A 14707-nucleotide genomic window follows, 5' to 3' on the forward strand; every position below is an offset into this window, starting at 1 on the left:
GGAGTGTCACAGGCCAGTGGGTGGGAAGTCTTGTGGAACCAATGGTGGTGTAAGCATCTCAGTGTTGGCAGGGGTCTCCACATAGCGTCTCTGGCTTCAGAGGTTTGACTCCATCAGCCTCTCTCCATGTGTCTTCTCCACAGGAATGTCTCTCAGGGAGTAAGCAGAGCGAGTGTATCTCCTGCCTCCAAGGAGGATTGCAGGGGTTCCCAGAATCCTCAGGAGAAGGCCATGCCCACACAGAGGCCTCATTGGCTATATCCTGATTGACAGGCTAGACTCCACCCCTACAAGCTTAATTCTCAATTTGACACCAGGTTAGGTAACAGCCACAGTAACGAAGTTAACAATTTGTTATATCAGTTGCTCAGAGCAGTTGTTTGCCAGGATAGTTTACAAAATTTTAAACCTGCTAGTAAATGCATAAAAGGCATACTGCTGTGCAGTAAGTCTTAACCCAAAGGGATTCATCTCAAGTTTCAAGGGTCTGCAAACCCAGCTCCCTGAAATAAGTGCCCACAGGGACTCCATCCCAGGAAGCCTCATCCAAAAGGCATTCAGCTCCACTTCCATGGGTCATCAGGTCCAACTTCCCCAATTAATTGGACAGAGGCACCCCACTCCACAAGCCAGTCTCCTGTTCAAAATCCCTCATCTTGATCCATGGGTTGGGAAGTTCATCACTCTGTTCAATACTCCGGTTCCTAGTTCTTCTGCTGCTCCTCTGATATAGCTGTCATCTGGATCCAGGAGGTTCACAATGCAAAGATCTTGGGTCGTGAGGATTTACTCTACATCTGGATCTTTGTAATGAGATCCCTCTTCCTGCTTTCTCATTTTATATACAGCAGGATAGCACTCCAGGGAATTGTGTTCAAAATTACTTACACATGAATCCTATCAATATCTTCCTCCAACTTCTTACTAAACCCATGCAGAGAAAGGTCTTTTAATGGGATTTTGGTTAGAAGAGCCACATTAAACCATTCACTGTATCGGCAGATAACATTGAGAACAGGGATTCCAGAATGCTCCATTGTGTTACATAGACCAAGAGACAGCCATTCGAACAAGAACAAAGGGATGTTGCATGGTTTAAAATTGAGGAAAAGTGTGTATCAGTGCTGCATCCTATCACCATCTTTACTCAACATGTGTGCTGGCAAATAACCTGAGCAGGTGGACTATATGAATAAGAGCACAGTTAACTCGACATCAGTAACCACCTTCAATATGCAGATAACACAACTTTGGTTGTTGAAAACATGGAGGACTTGAAACACCGATAAAGATCAAAGACTTCAACTTTCATTATGGATTAAAATGAAAATTTTTTATAGCTTTATAATAGATAACTTCATGATAAAATTTAAGGATAAAACTAGGATTTACTTTTGCTTGGATTCAAAATTAAGGCTCATGTAAGCAGTGCTTAAGCAATCAAAGGATGCATTGCACTGGAAACTCTGCTGCACAAACACCTTTATCAAGTGCAGAAGACTAACGTGCACCTAACACAAGTCATGGTATTTTGGAGGGGGTTGGTGGTCAGGAATAAAGTTTATCTTTGTATGTTTCCAAGTACCTCATGATTTGTTTCAATATTATTTATTATGTCACTTTTTCACATGGCCACGTGATGCCACTTTTCTGGGTGACAATTATACATATTATTTTTGTTTTATGAAGATTTATTTGTTGGTAATGTTTAAATCTCATTCCAAGGTCATCCACCCAGCTAGCTTTCAGTAGGAAGTGGTATGGTTGTGAGCATAATAAATCCTTCAGTTCTCCAAATTTGAAGTCTTAGATCCTATTTTAAATTAAAGCAAATAAACATTTGAGTAAATCATTAATTTTTCAAAGCTCTAAACATTTCTCTGGAAATATGGTTAAAGATTATTTCAGCCAGATACTACATTTTCTTATCTTTATTTTAAAATTTTGTTTTATACATAATTTTATTGGGGGTTCTTACAGCAATTATAACAATCCATACAACAATTGTATCAAGCACATTTGTGCATATGTTGTCATTATCATTTTCAAAACATTGTCTTTCTGTTGGAACCCTTAGTATCTGCTCCTCCTTTTCCCCTCACTCCTACACCCTCCCGCCCTCTCATACTTGTGAACCCTTGACAAATTAAATTTATTATTATTTTCATATCTTACACCATTCATTGTTTCCCTTCATCCACGTTTCTTTTGCTCATACTCCTCAGTGAGGGTGGGGGTGGTTGTCAAATTGCTTTACTGTGTCTATTGATATTACCATATGGTTCTTATCTTTTTCTTATCCATGTGGTGAATAACGTTGATGAACTTTCGGATGTTGAACTATCATTGCATCCCTGGGAATGAATTCCATTTGGTCATGGTGAATTATTCATTTTATAAACTTTTGTATTCTATTGGCCAGTAGTTTGCTAAGGATTTTTGCATTGATGTTCATTCAAGATATCATTCTGTGATTATCAGTTCTTGTGGGATCCTTTCCCGCTTTAGGTATCAGTGTTATACTAGCTTCATAGAAAGCGTTTGGAAGTTTACCATCTTTTTCTATGCTCTGGCGAAAGAAGAGGTACAACTATCATTATTTGCAGGTGATATGATCTTATATATGGAAAATACCAAAAACTCCACAAGAGGAGTGCTGGAAGTGATAGAGAAATATGACAGAGTAACAGAATATAAGCACAATAAACAGAAGTCTATCAGATTGCTGTATTTACTGGGATAGTGCCTTGGTTAGAACTGACATCTTTACTATATTGAGTCCTTTTATCCATGAGCATGGGATAGTCTTCCATTTGTTGAGGTCACTTTTGGTTTCTTGTTATAGTGTTCTGTAGTTTTCCCCATGCATATCTTTTAGTCAGGTATATCCCTAGATGTTTCAATTTGTGCTGGGCTATTGTGAAGGGTACTATCTTTTTGATCCCCTATTCCATAGTCTTGTCTGATGTGTATAGGAGTCTGATAGACTTCTGTTTGTTGGTCTTGTATCCTGCCACTCTGCCATATTCTTCTATTGCTTCCAGTACTCCCTTTTTTAACTTTTGGAATTTTCCATATATAAAATCATATAATCTGCAAATAATGATAGTTTCACTTTTTCCTTCCCCAGACAAATATATTTGATGTCTTTTCTTTGCCTTATGTCCTTAGCTAGGACATCCAGTATGATATTAAATAAGAGTAGGGACAAGGGTCATCCCTGTCTGGTCCCCTTTTACAGTGGAATTGTCCTAAGCTTTCAAGGAGAGATGTAAAGAAATAAAAGAAACATTTTTAAAAGATGGATTATTTTAGCTTTTGGTATATTGAGAGTTATACACGCATAAATAATAGTAAACATTGTTTTTTTCTTGTTGAACCTCTCTAGTAATTTAAAAATAATTTTATAATTACTAATTTAAACTTGATTATGTTTTCTACCTTAAACTCTGTTTTCTCTGAATTATATAGCTACATTAATTTCCGGTGATTAACACTTGCAATATATATGAAAAGACCAACATTAAAATAAACCAGAGGAAAAAAAACTTCATCAAGAAAAAAAAGCAGGAAATATTAAAAACTAGAACAAGTTTAAAGTGGATCAAAGGGAGATCAAATGATCAGGCATTACAGTTTAATCTAATCACATCTGCCATCATCTAGTTTATAGTAGTCTTATGTCTGATAGCAAGGTTATTCACAGTCCTTGACTATTGTCAGATAGAATTTACCAGAGACTTAGTCCATGTGTGGAGCCTGCAGATGGATTATGGGTTCTCACTGCCATCCATAGCCTTTAGCAAATTGAATGTTCACAATTAAAGTTCTGATACCATTATTTTCTTGGAATTTGGATTTTATTATTTATCCGCCTTGGATAACACAGGCTGGTGCGCCTCTTCCCCATCAACTTAATTGACACCTTACAGAATGGCTGCTTGTAGGCATACAATATTTGAAGTCATCAGACACAATTTTAGGAGGGTAGCTGGGCACCATTCGATTTATTTACCACACTTTTGCTGTAGCACCCACATTTTCAGTGATCTCTTCACGAAAGTGAGTATAGAACAGGGCCATATCACAAGAGCTAATTGTTCTTAAATTGGGGCCAGAGTGGTGAGTCCCAAATCCATTTACATTTTTGTTTTATGTATAGCTATGGTTTACATTACAGGTTCATTATCATTTTTTGACAGAGAACATTATCAATTATCCCACTGGGGCATAAAGTAATTATAATGATCGTGTCATTAGTTTATCAAATGGTATACAATTTAACATACTATTGAGAAAAGGAAGTTATATAAGTATAGATTGGCTCTGAACATCAATCCACGAGTTTTTGATTTGTATGGATTAAACTCTTAAATGATTGACCAGTGTTTATATTGACCATTGGCATTGATGATAAGGGGAATTTTACAGTGGCATCCATTCATAAGGGCAAAGCCATGCCTATCAGATGAATGCATGTCAAACTAAAGTAAGTAGAGCATTAAAATAGTAAATATATTGTGGTTCTGGCCCACCTGTCATTGACCACCACAGCCTGGGCATGGGGGTTGGGGTGGGGGTGTGTGTGGGTGGATGCTTCATTTGTTCTCACACCAAAGATTTTCAGTCTTAAGTCCAAGAGTTACAGGTAAGTTTGAGGTAAAGCCCACTTCATTCAGTGGGATTTCCCCATTGATCCCTGCTGGTGTGGCTTATGAAGGATGCCATGTTCCCTGTAAGGACAGAGACTAACTACAGTGATGGTTCATAGCACATAGCCTGAACCACCAAGGCTAAATAGAAACTAGGTCAAAAGTCTCTAACCAGGAACATAGTACTAGACTTTTTCCCCACTTGGGTTGTATGTTAAGCTTCTAAATGTTTTGAGAATGATGATGGCAACAAATTTAACAAATGTGCTTTACACAAAGGATGTATGTATGGATTGTGATAAAAGTTGTATGAGCCCCCAATAAAATATTTTTTTAAGTTAAGCTTCTATAATGTTTAGCATCCCTTCCCAATGGGAAGTTGCTCCTCCCCATTTACCCAACAGAGGTATAAATGTCTCTTCCAAAACATAGATTCTCGCCTACCCCCATCAACTTGACTTGCCAGTAAGCTTCCCTTATCACATTAAAGTTTACTTAGCGTGACCTTATCAAAATGCTGCCTGGCAGAGTATGGATGATCTTCTCCCCTTCCCTCCTTCTTGAACGAGTGACCCCAACTGAGGTGAAGTCTCTTCTATCTAGGTGGTTCTTAAGATATGCATATAAAAATAGTGTCTGGGGTCTTAAAGGTTTGTTGCCAAACAACAAGCTATCTAAGTGAGATGCTTACAATATCCACATGGTAGAAGCAATCCAACATCACTGACCATAGGATTGTAGATCATAATCTGAAGTCAAAGGAGGGAATATTATCAGAAGCTAAATTGTGCGAATCTGGTATGCAGAAGGCTATGGATATATTTATGAGATCTACATAGGAATTAAGCCTCCAGTGATTTCACTTTATCCATAATAGAGGGATGAGAAGAATGTGGTTACTAAATAGAGGGCATTGGAAAGATGACCATCGAAGATAAAAATAAGAAACTTGACTTGAACAGTTAAAACCTTGTCACTTGTTCCTCCCTCTGATGCACATTAGACCTTATCTGGTTTTCAGCATATTCTATATATTTTGTTTGTATTGAGGTTTGTCTCAGATGTTTTATGTTATATTTTTTGTTTGTTTGTATTGGGGTTTGTCTCGGATGTTTTATGTTATTGTGAAACACCCTCTCACATTTTTGTTATATGTCTGTCAGCATATGAAACCCAGGATGGATGAATTTATAGGGACAACAAGTAGAATAAGGGCTTCTGCAGGGTACAGTGATGGGAGTGGGGGAGGGCGAGGGTCAAAAGGAGCTGATGTCAAGGAGATCCAGAAGGAAAGAAATGTTTTGAAAATCATTGTGGTAGAAATTGTAAAACACTGCATGATGTAATTGAACTATGGAATGATATGTATATGTATTATCTACCAATAAAGTGGTTTTGTAAAAAAAAAAAGATGTGAATATAAGGGGATAGATGCCTTTCTCATTAAGCCATGCTATTTTATAACACCTCATATTCACGTGAAAGCTGGACAGTAAATCAGGAATACCAGAGAATAATTTATTTATTTGAATTATAATACAGTCAGAGAATTTTGAAAGCACCATGGACTACCAGAAGAACCAAGAAATCAGTCTCAAAGGAAATACAGCCAGAATGCCCATGAAGCACTTCTGTTGCCCATAGGATTGGTGTAAGTCTTAATCAACTCAATATCCTCTAACAGTAGAGACAAATATATTGAATGATGCATGAAGTAATAAAAGGAGGTGGGAGAGATACAGAGAGTTATTTTCCAAAAAGAAGTAGTCAGCATTCAGCTATTTCAGAAGCTAGCATATGATCAAGACGTGATCGTATTAAAGGAAGAAATTTGAGCTGCAGTGAAAGCCCTGGCAATGAAACAGACTCCAGGAATTGTCAGAACTGAATATCAACTGAAATATTTCAACAGACTGATGCAGCACTGGGGAGCTTACTCATCTCTGTCCCCAAGTTTGGAAGCTAACCACCTGGCCAGCCAACAAGAAGAGATCCATATTTGTACATATTTCAAAGAAAGTTTAGGCAACAGAATGGAAAGGTTATAAAATGATAGCATTAATATCACCTGCAAGTAAAATTCTGCTGAAATTAACCCAACGTTATTTTCAACTGTACATTCCCAGGGAAATGCCAGAAATTCAAGTTGGATTAAGAAGGCATGAATTGAGGAATATAGATGCTGATAATAGATGGAGCATGTGTGAAATCAGAGAATACCAGAACAGATTTTACCTATGTTCCACTGACTATGCAAAGACATTCTACTGTGGGTGTAACAAGTTACGGATAACATTTTGAAGAATTGGAATTACCAAAGACTTAGTTGTGCTCACGTGAAACTTGTGCATAGATGTAGAGGTAATCTTTTGAATAGAATTAAAGGATAGTGTTATGGTTTAAACTCATGAAAAGTATGTATCTGGGAATATTCTCTGTGTTAGTCTGAGTTGACTAGAGAAACAAATTCGTAGACACTCATATGTGTGTAAGAGAGAACTTTATATTAAAGAGTAATTGTATTTCGAGAAAACATCCCAGCCCAGTCCAGATCAAATTCTTCGGTTTTTTAAAAATCATTTTATTGGGGCCCATACAACTCTTATCACAATCCATACATACATTCATTGTGTCACTTGTGCATTTGTTGCCATCATCATTCTCAAAATATTGGACCTGGGCATCCTCACAATTGTTATGGTTGAGCCTGTTGTCACAGTCACTGTATCAATCCATGTTGCTGGGGTTTTTCCTCTTTTTGCTGATCCTCCACTTTGACAGGGAATAGTCTCTATTGAAAACATGTCCAAAATACAGGATACAAAGTCTCAACATTCTCATTTCTAGGACTATTCAAAGACAGATTTCTTAGTTCTTCTGGCAGCGCACAGTACTTTCAGTATTCTTAACCAATGGAATAATTCAAATGCCTTTTTTTGGTGGTATCTTTCTTAATTTTCCAACTTTCATATGCATTTAAGGTGATTGAAAATACCATGGCTTGGGTCACGTGCACCTCAGTTACATCCTATCTTGTTCACACTTCAAAGAGATCTTTGTGCAGTGTTTCCCTAATGCAACACATCATCTGATTTCTTGGGTGCTGCTTGCATGAACATTGATTATGGATTCAAGCAAGGTGAAATCCTTGACAACTTCAGTCTTGTCTCATGATGGTTTAGTTGTGAGGTCTTTTTCTTCCTTTACATTAAGTTGTAATCCATACTGAAAGATGCAAACCTTGATCTTCATCAGCAAGTGCTTTGAGTCCTCTTTACTTTAAGTCAGCAAGGTTGTGTCATTTGCATATTGCAGGTTGTTAATAAGCCTTCCTCCAAACTTTTTTTTTTTTGCCACATTCAGCTTCTTTGGTTATTTTCTCAAAATACAGGTTAAATAAGTATGATGAGAGAATAAACACTGACACACAACTCTCCTGACTTCAAACCATGTGATATTTCCTTAGTCCATTCCCACAATGACCTCTTGATCCATGTACACTTTCCACACAAGCACAATGTAGTGTTCTGGGATTTCCATTCTTCTCAAAACTATCTATCCATAATTAGTTATGGTCCAAACACAAGAAAACATTTTTCCATGTCTTCTTCTGAATCCAGCCTGAACCTCTGGCAGCTTCCTTTCAATGTACTGTTGTAACCATTGTTAAATGATTTTTTGCAAAATTTTATTTGCATGCAATATAAATTATATCCTCGTTCTATAATTTGGCATTCTGTTCTGTCACCTCTCTTTGGTATGGGCACAAATATAGATCTCTTGCAGTCAGTTGGCCAAATAGCTGTGTTCCAAATTTCTTGGCATAGATGAACGAGTACTTCCGGTACTTCATCAGTTCATCGAAACATTTTTGCTGTATTTCATTAATTCCTGGAGACTCGTTCTTGGCTAATGCTTTCAGTGCAACTTGAACGTCTTCCTCCAGTGTCATTGGTCCTTACTCATATGCTACCTCTTTGAATGGTGGAACTTTGACTAGCTCTTTTTGGTACAGTCACGCTGTGTACTCTTTCCATTCTCTTTTGATGTGACCTCATCATTGTGGTAGTTACACAAATTCATGTCAACTTGATAAATAAGAATGAAGGGGTGGAGTCTAGCCTCTCAATCAGGTCACAGCCTGGTGATCCCTCTTTGTGGGCATGGCCTTCTCATGAGGATTCTGGGACTTCTTCTCTTCTTTTGTGGAGGTGGGACACAATCTCTCTGCTTCACATTATTATTGACAAGCCACATTGAGCTACACTGATGGCGGCCAGAGCGCTGGAGATGCTGATGGCAGCCAGAGCCTTGGAGATGCGCCCACTACCATTGGATCCACAGGACTTTCCACCTTCTGGCCTGTGGTGTTCCAGAATTAGGCATCATTGCATATGCTGTGTGAGCCTGAAGAAGACTAGTATTGGACATATGGGCTAATATCTAACTTATGAACTTGATCTGGACTGGACTGGGATGTTTAATTGATGCATAATTACATCTGAAAGTTCTTTCTTACATCTCTATGAGTGTCTTTGGATTTGTTTATCTAGTCCACATGGACTAATACAATCAAATATATTGTGCATAGAATCAGTATTGCAACATGAAGCAAGATTTTTTGTTCTTTAGCTTTTTCTGTTTAAGATACACTGAGTGTGTTCTTCCTTTTGGTCTTATATCTCTAAGTCTTTGCACATTTCATTATAATACATAGTCTTCTTGAACTGACTTTTGAAAATTTCTGTTTAGCTCTTTTACTTCATCATTTCTTCTGTTTGCTTTAACTATTCTATGATTAAGAGCAAGTTCCAGTCTCTTCTGTCACCCACTTTGATCTTTTCTTTCTCTCCTGTCTTTTTAATGATGTTTTGCTTTTTTCATGACTGCTGCATCTCTATGTCATCCCACAGCTCATCAGATCTTCTGTCAATCCTGTTGAATGCATCAAATCTGTTCTGGAGATGTTCTCTAAATTTAGGTGAAATTATACAAGGTCATACGTTGGCTCTCATAGACTAGTTTTAATTTAATTTTCTTAAGCTTCAATCTGACCTTACATATCAGCAACTTATGGTTTATTCCACGGTCAGCCCCCTGGCCTTGCTTTAGCTGCTGATATTAAGTTTCTTCACCATATCTTCCCACAGCTGTAGTCAATTTGATTTCTAGGCTTTCCATCTGGAAAAGTCCATATCTATAGCTTCTGTTGGTGTTGTTGATAAAGATATTTGCAATGAAAAAGTTCTTGGTCCTATACAAATCTGTCATTCAATCTTCCACTTAATTTCTATCACCAATGCTACCTTTTCTAAATACTGTTTCTTCCTTTGTTTCCAACTTTTACATTGTAATCACTGATCATCATTGATGCATCTTGATTGAATGTTTGATCAAATTTAGACTGAACACATTGGTGGAATTCTCAATTTCTTCATCATAATTTGAATTAGATTTATATTGACTAGACTTCCTTGTATACAATCATGGATAGCATTTTACTTTCAGATAGCTCTTGAAATGTCCTTGTTGAAGATGAATATGATACCACTGCTCTTGAATTTATTCTTCCTATCATAGTAAGCCATGTGATCGTCTGGCTCAAAATGGCTAACAGCAGCCCATTTCAACTCACTAGCATCTAGAATATTAATTTTCATGATTTGCATTTAGACTTTTGTTTGTGATCACATACCAAAGCCATATATTTAAAATTGCACCAAAATATAGGTTTAAGAAGATTTGTAAAACTGGGTTTGGGTCATGGGAGGAAGGGATTCATATCCCTTTATGGAAAAATAGCTGTCATGCTGTGGCAAGAGTGAGGTAACATAGCTTCCCATAGACTGAGGGCAGATGCAAACATATCTGGAGGAGGTAGTCAGCATGAGACTATTGAGGCGCTGGTTCTTCTAGCTGTCAATTCTGGGCCCTTGCTTCTATTGACATAGGAGAGTTTCCCTGAGACCTATAGCATGCCAACAGTAGTTCCTGGGGCCCGACTTTCTGTCTGCTGGTTTTGTACAACAGAAATATACCTATTTCTAGACCAGACTATGTTAGTCTGGGTAGACTAGAGGAACAAATTCATAGGCACTCATATGTGTATAAGAAAGAGCTTTATATACAAGAGCAATTGAATATTGAGAAAACATCCCAGCCCAGTCCAGATCAAGTCCATAAGTCCAGTATTAGCCCATGTGTCCAATACCAATCTATAAATTCCTCTTCAGATTCACAACACAGATGCAATTATGTTTAATGCAGGATGATCATAAGCTAGTGGGTGGAAAGTCTTGTGGATCCAGTGAGTCTTCTGATAACTTCTCCAACTATGAAGCTCTGACTGCCCTCAGCCTGTCCCCAGGTGGCTTGTCAACAAGAATGTCTCCCAGAGACTAAATGCGTGTAACCGCCTCCAGTGAGCTATTTATCTTCTTAGCACCTCTAAATGAGGTCATCAAGCTATGACCTGATTGGCAGGCTAGAATCTACCCCTTCACTCTTCATCCTCTCAAACTGACAACAGATTATGTAACTACAACACAGATCTACACCCTCTCTGCTATTTGACCGGGAATAAGGCTGTAGATAGGGCTTTGTTGTACTCTGTTGGCTTTTCTCTTTCTGTGAAGCTAGATGTCAGACCATCAGTATTTTTAATGCCAGCAGGTCCACCTATTGTAAACAGATTTTAGTGGGGCTTCCAGGCTAAGATAGATGAGGAAAGGCCTGATGATCTACTTCTGAAAGTTAGTCAATGAAAACCTCTGGATCACATAGAATATTGTCTGATTTAGTGATGGAAGACGAGCCTCTTAAGTTGGAAGGCAGGCAAAATTCACTAGACCCAATAGTGAACTTGAGTATACCAATGATATTGAACATGGTACAAAAGTCGGCAGTATTTCATATAGTTTAACATGGGGTCATTGAGAATCAAATTGACAGCAACAAACAACAAAGGATGATCGTTTGGTCATCCACCTACAATGTTTACCACAGTATATATAGTTTTGACATTAGTTCTACTTTTATGAGGAAATAATTGTATGTATATACAAGAATTTGCACTAGTGTGATGCTTATAATAAATACAGAAATATATATATTCAACATATGCATAAATATGCTCGATACAATTGATGTTTGGAATGTTATAAGAGCTGTCAGAGCCCCAATAAAATGATTTAAAGAAAAAAAGAAATCAAATGATGTATTTCCCTGAGCAAATCTCAGTGAAGATCTATTTTTTTCTTCCAGAAAAATGGACAGATTTGTGTTCCTTAGACGTGAGAATGGAGAGTTCATTTTAAGTACTTTGGATATGTTGGGAAGATCAAATTCCTGGAGAAGAACATCATGCTGGTGAAGTAGAGGAGCAGTGAAAAATAAGGGACTCAACAAGGGATTCAAATGTCACACTCATGATGAGGATGGCACAGGCTCAGGCAGTGATCCATTACGTGGTACAGGGCTGCTACAAGGCAGCAAGAACTACCACAACCATTGAAAGTGTTGATATAGAGGTGCATTTATTCATATACAAATATAGAACATGTTTAGTGAGAAATAAGGTTTTAATCATATAGTGCAACGCTATTTTTGCTTTTAAAAGTATGTGTGTCTCTAAGTGCCTATATATATTTACAGGATTATATCTTTTTCTTCAGTAAAAGATAGCGGAGATATGTAAAATTTTAGCAATAACTGTATTTTAAGCATAGAATTATCAATAATCAAAACATATTATTATTTTTTCTTATCTGTATTTTCTATTCTATTATACAGTGGGTTCTAATTATTTGTATTATAAGTTATGTGAGTTTAATAAGAAAGAAAATGTAAAAAAAATGCAACCATTCTATGTGCCTGGTATAGTAAAATATTGTCTTATCAGACCAGAATCAGTGTTTTTCCATAGACCTTCCAACGAGCCCCAAATAAGACTTGCAGTGCCTGAAGTACCTCTGCGAGGGCGTCTGTCATAGCACCCTGGCCCATGGCCCATGTCAGTTCCATTTTCAATTTTTTCTATTTTCCCCAACTGTCCTCGGGCAACTTCTGTCAGGCGATAACACAAGAGTGGTTATTCTCAGACATATTTTCCCCCTGTGTTGCTGTTACCCTTATATACCTATCTATTGTTTAGCTAAAATTTTATGCGAATGGATACCTACTTTTTCCAGTACCACATGATAGAGATAATCTGTTCCCCACTTACTGAGTTTCAGCCCATTGTCAAAGATAGGTAGATGGATCTATTTGTGAGTTCCTTTGTTCTGTGTGTCTTTTGTTGTAGTTTTACTAATACCATGTTGTTTTGACTACAGTGACTATGAAGTAGTTTTTACGATTGAGACTGTGGGAAGGTAAGGGAAAGGTGGGAGGAGGAAGGGGGAACCAATCATAATGATCTGCATATAACCCCTCCCAGGGGGATGGACAACAGAAAAGTTGGTGAAGGAAGACATCGGTCAGTGTAAGCCACGAAAAAATAATAATAATTTATAAATTATCAAGGGTTCATGAGGGAGGAGTGGCAGGGAGAGAGGGGAAAATGAGTTGATACCAAGGGCTCAAGTAGAAAGCAAATGTTTTGAGAATACTGATGGCAACAAATGTACAAATGTGCTTGATCCAATGGATGTATGCATGCATTCTGATGAGTTTTATGAGCCCCCAATAACATGATTTTAAAAGGAAAAAATCATAAATTATCAAGAGTTCATAAGGGAGGGAAGGAGAGAAGAAAAAATGAGCTGATAACAAGGGCTCACGTAGAAAGAAAATGTTTTGAGAATGATGATGGAAATATATGTACAAATGTGTTTGAAACAATGGATGTATGTCTGCATTGTGGTAAGAACTGTACGAGTCCCCAATAAAATGATTTTTAAAAAAGATAGAGAGTGTGAGATCTTATACTTTGTTTTTCTTCTTTAGTTGTTCTTTTTTATCCAGGTTCTCTTTCCGTTCTTTAGATAGTTGATTAGTTTTTCCTCTGTTTAAATAATAATGATAGAATCTGAATCAAGATTACATTATATCTGAATATCCCTTCAGGTATTATTGACATTTACACAAAATTATGTCTTTCTATCCATAAGCATGTTATATTCTTCTGTCTATATAGGTCTCATTTGATCTCTCTCTTTTAAAAAATCATATTGTTGGGCGCTCATACAATTCTTATCACAATCCATACATACATCCATGTGTCAAGCACATTTGTACATTTGTTGCCATCATCATTCTCAAAACATTTGCTTTCTACCTGAGCCCTTGGTATCAGCTCCTCATTTTTCCCCTCCCTCCCCATTCACCCCTCCCTCATGAACCCTTGATAATTTATAAATTATTATTATTTTGTCATGTCTTCACTGTCTGGTGTCTTCCTTCACCCATTTTTCTGTTGTCCATCCCCCAGGGAGGGGGTTATATGTAGAACTTTATAATCCATTCCCCGTTTCTACCCCACCTTCCCTCCACCCTCTGTTATCACCACTCTCACCACTGGTCCTGAAGGGATCATCTATCCTGCATTCCCTGTGTTTCCAGTTCCTATCTGTAGCAGTGTACATTCTCAGGTCTAGCCGGATTTGTAAGATAGAATTAAGATCATGATAGTGGGATGGAGGAAGCATTTAAGAATTAGATGAAACTTATATGTTTCATTGTTGCTACACTGCACACAGACTGGCTTGTCTCCTCCCTGTGACCCTTCTGTAAGGGGATGTGCCGTTACCTACGGATAGGCTTTGGGTCTCCACTCTGCACTCTCCCTCATTTACAATGATATGATTTTTCATTCTTTGAAGCCTGATACCTGATCCCTTCTACCCCTCGTGGTCACACAGACTGGTGTGCTTCTTCCATGTGGGCTTTGTTGCTTCTGAGCTGGATGGCCACTTATTTATCATCAAGCCTTTAAGACCCCAGATGCTATATCTTTTTATAGCCAGGCACCATCAGCTTTCTTCACTATATTTGCTTATGCACAAGTTTTCTTCAGCGATTGTCAGGAAGGTGTGCATTATGGAATACCAATTTAA

The sequence above is a fragment of the Tenrec ecaudatus genome, chromosome 13 (genome assembly GCF_050624435.1).
Source record: "Tenrec ecaudatus isolate mTenEca1 chromosome 13, mTenEca1.hap1, whole genome shotgun sequence".
Lineage (NCBI taxonomy): Eukaryota > Metazoa > Chordata > Mammalia > Afrosoricida > Tenrecidae > Tenrec > Tenrec ecaudatus.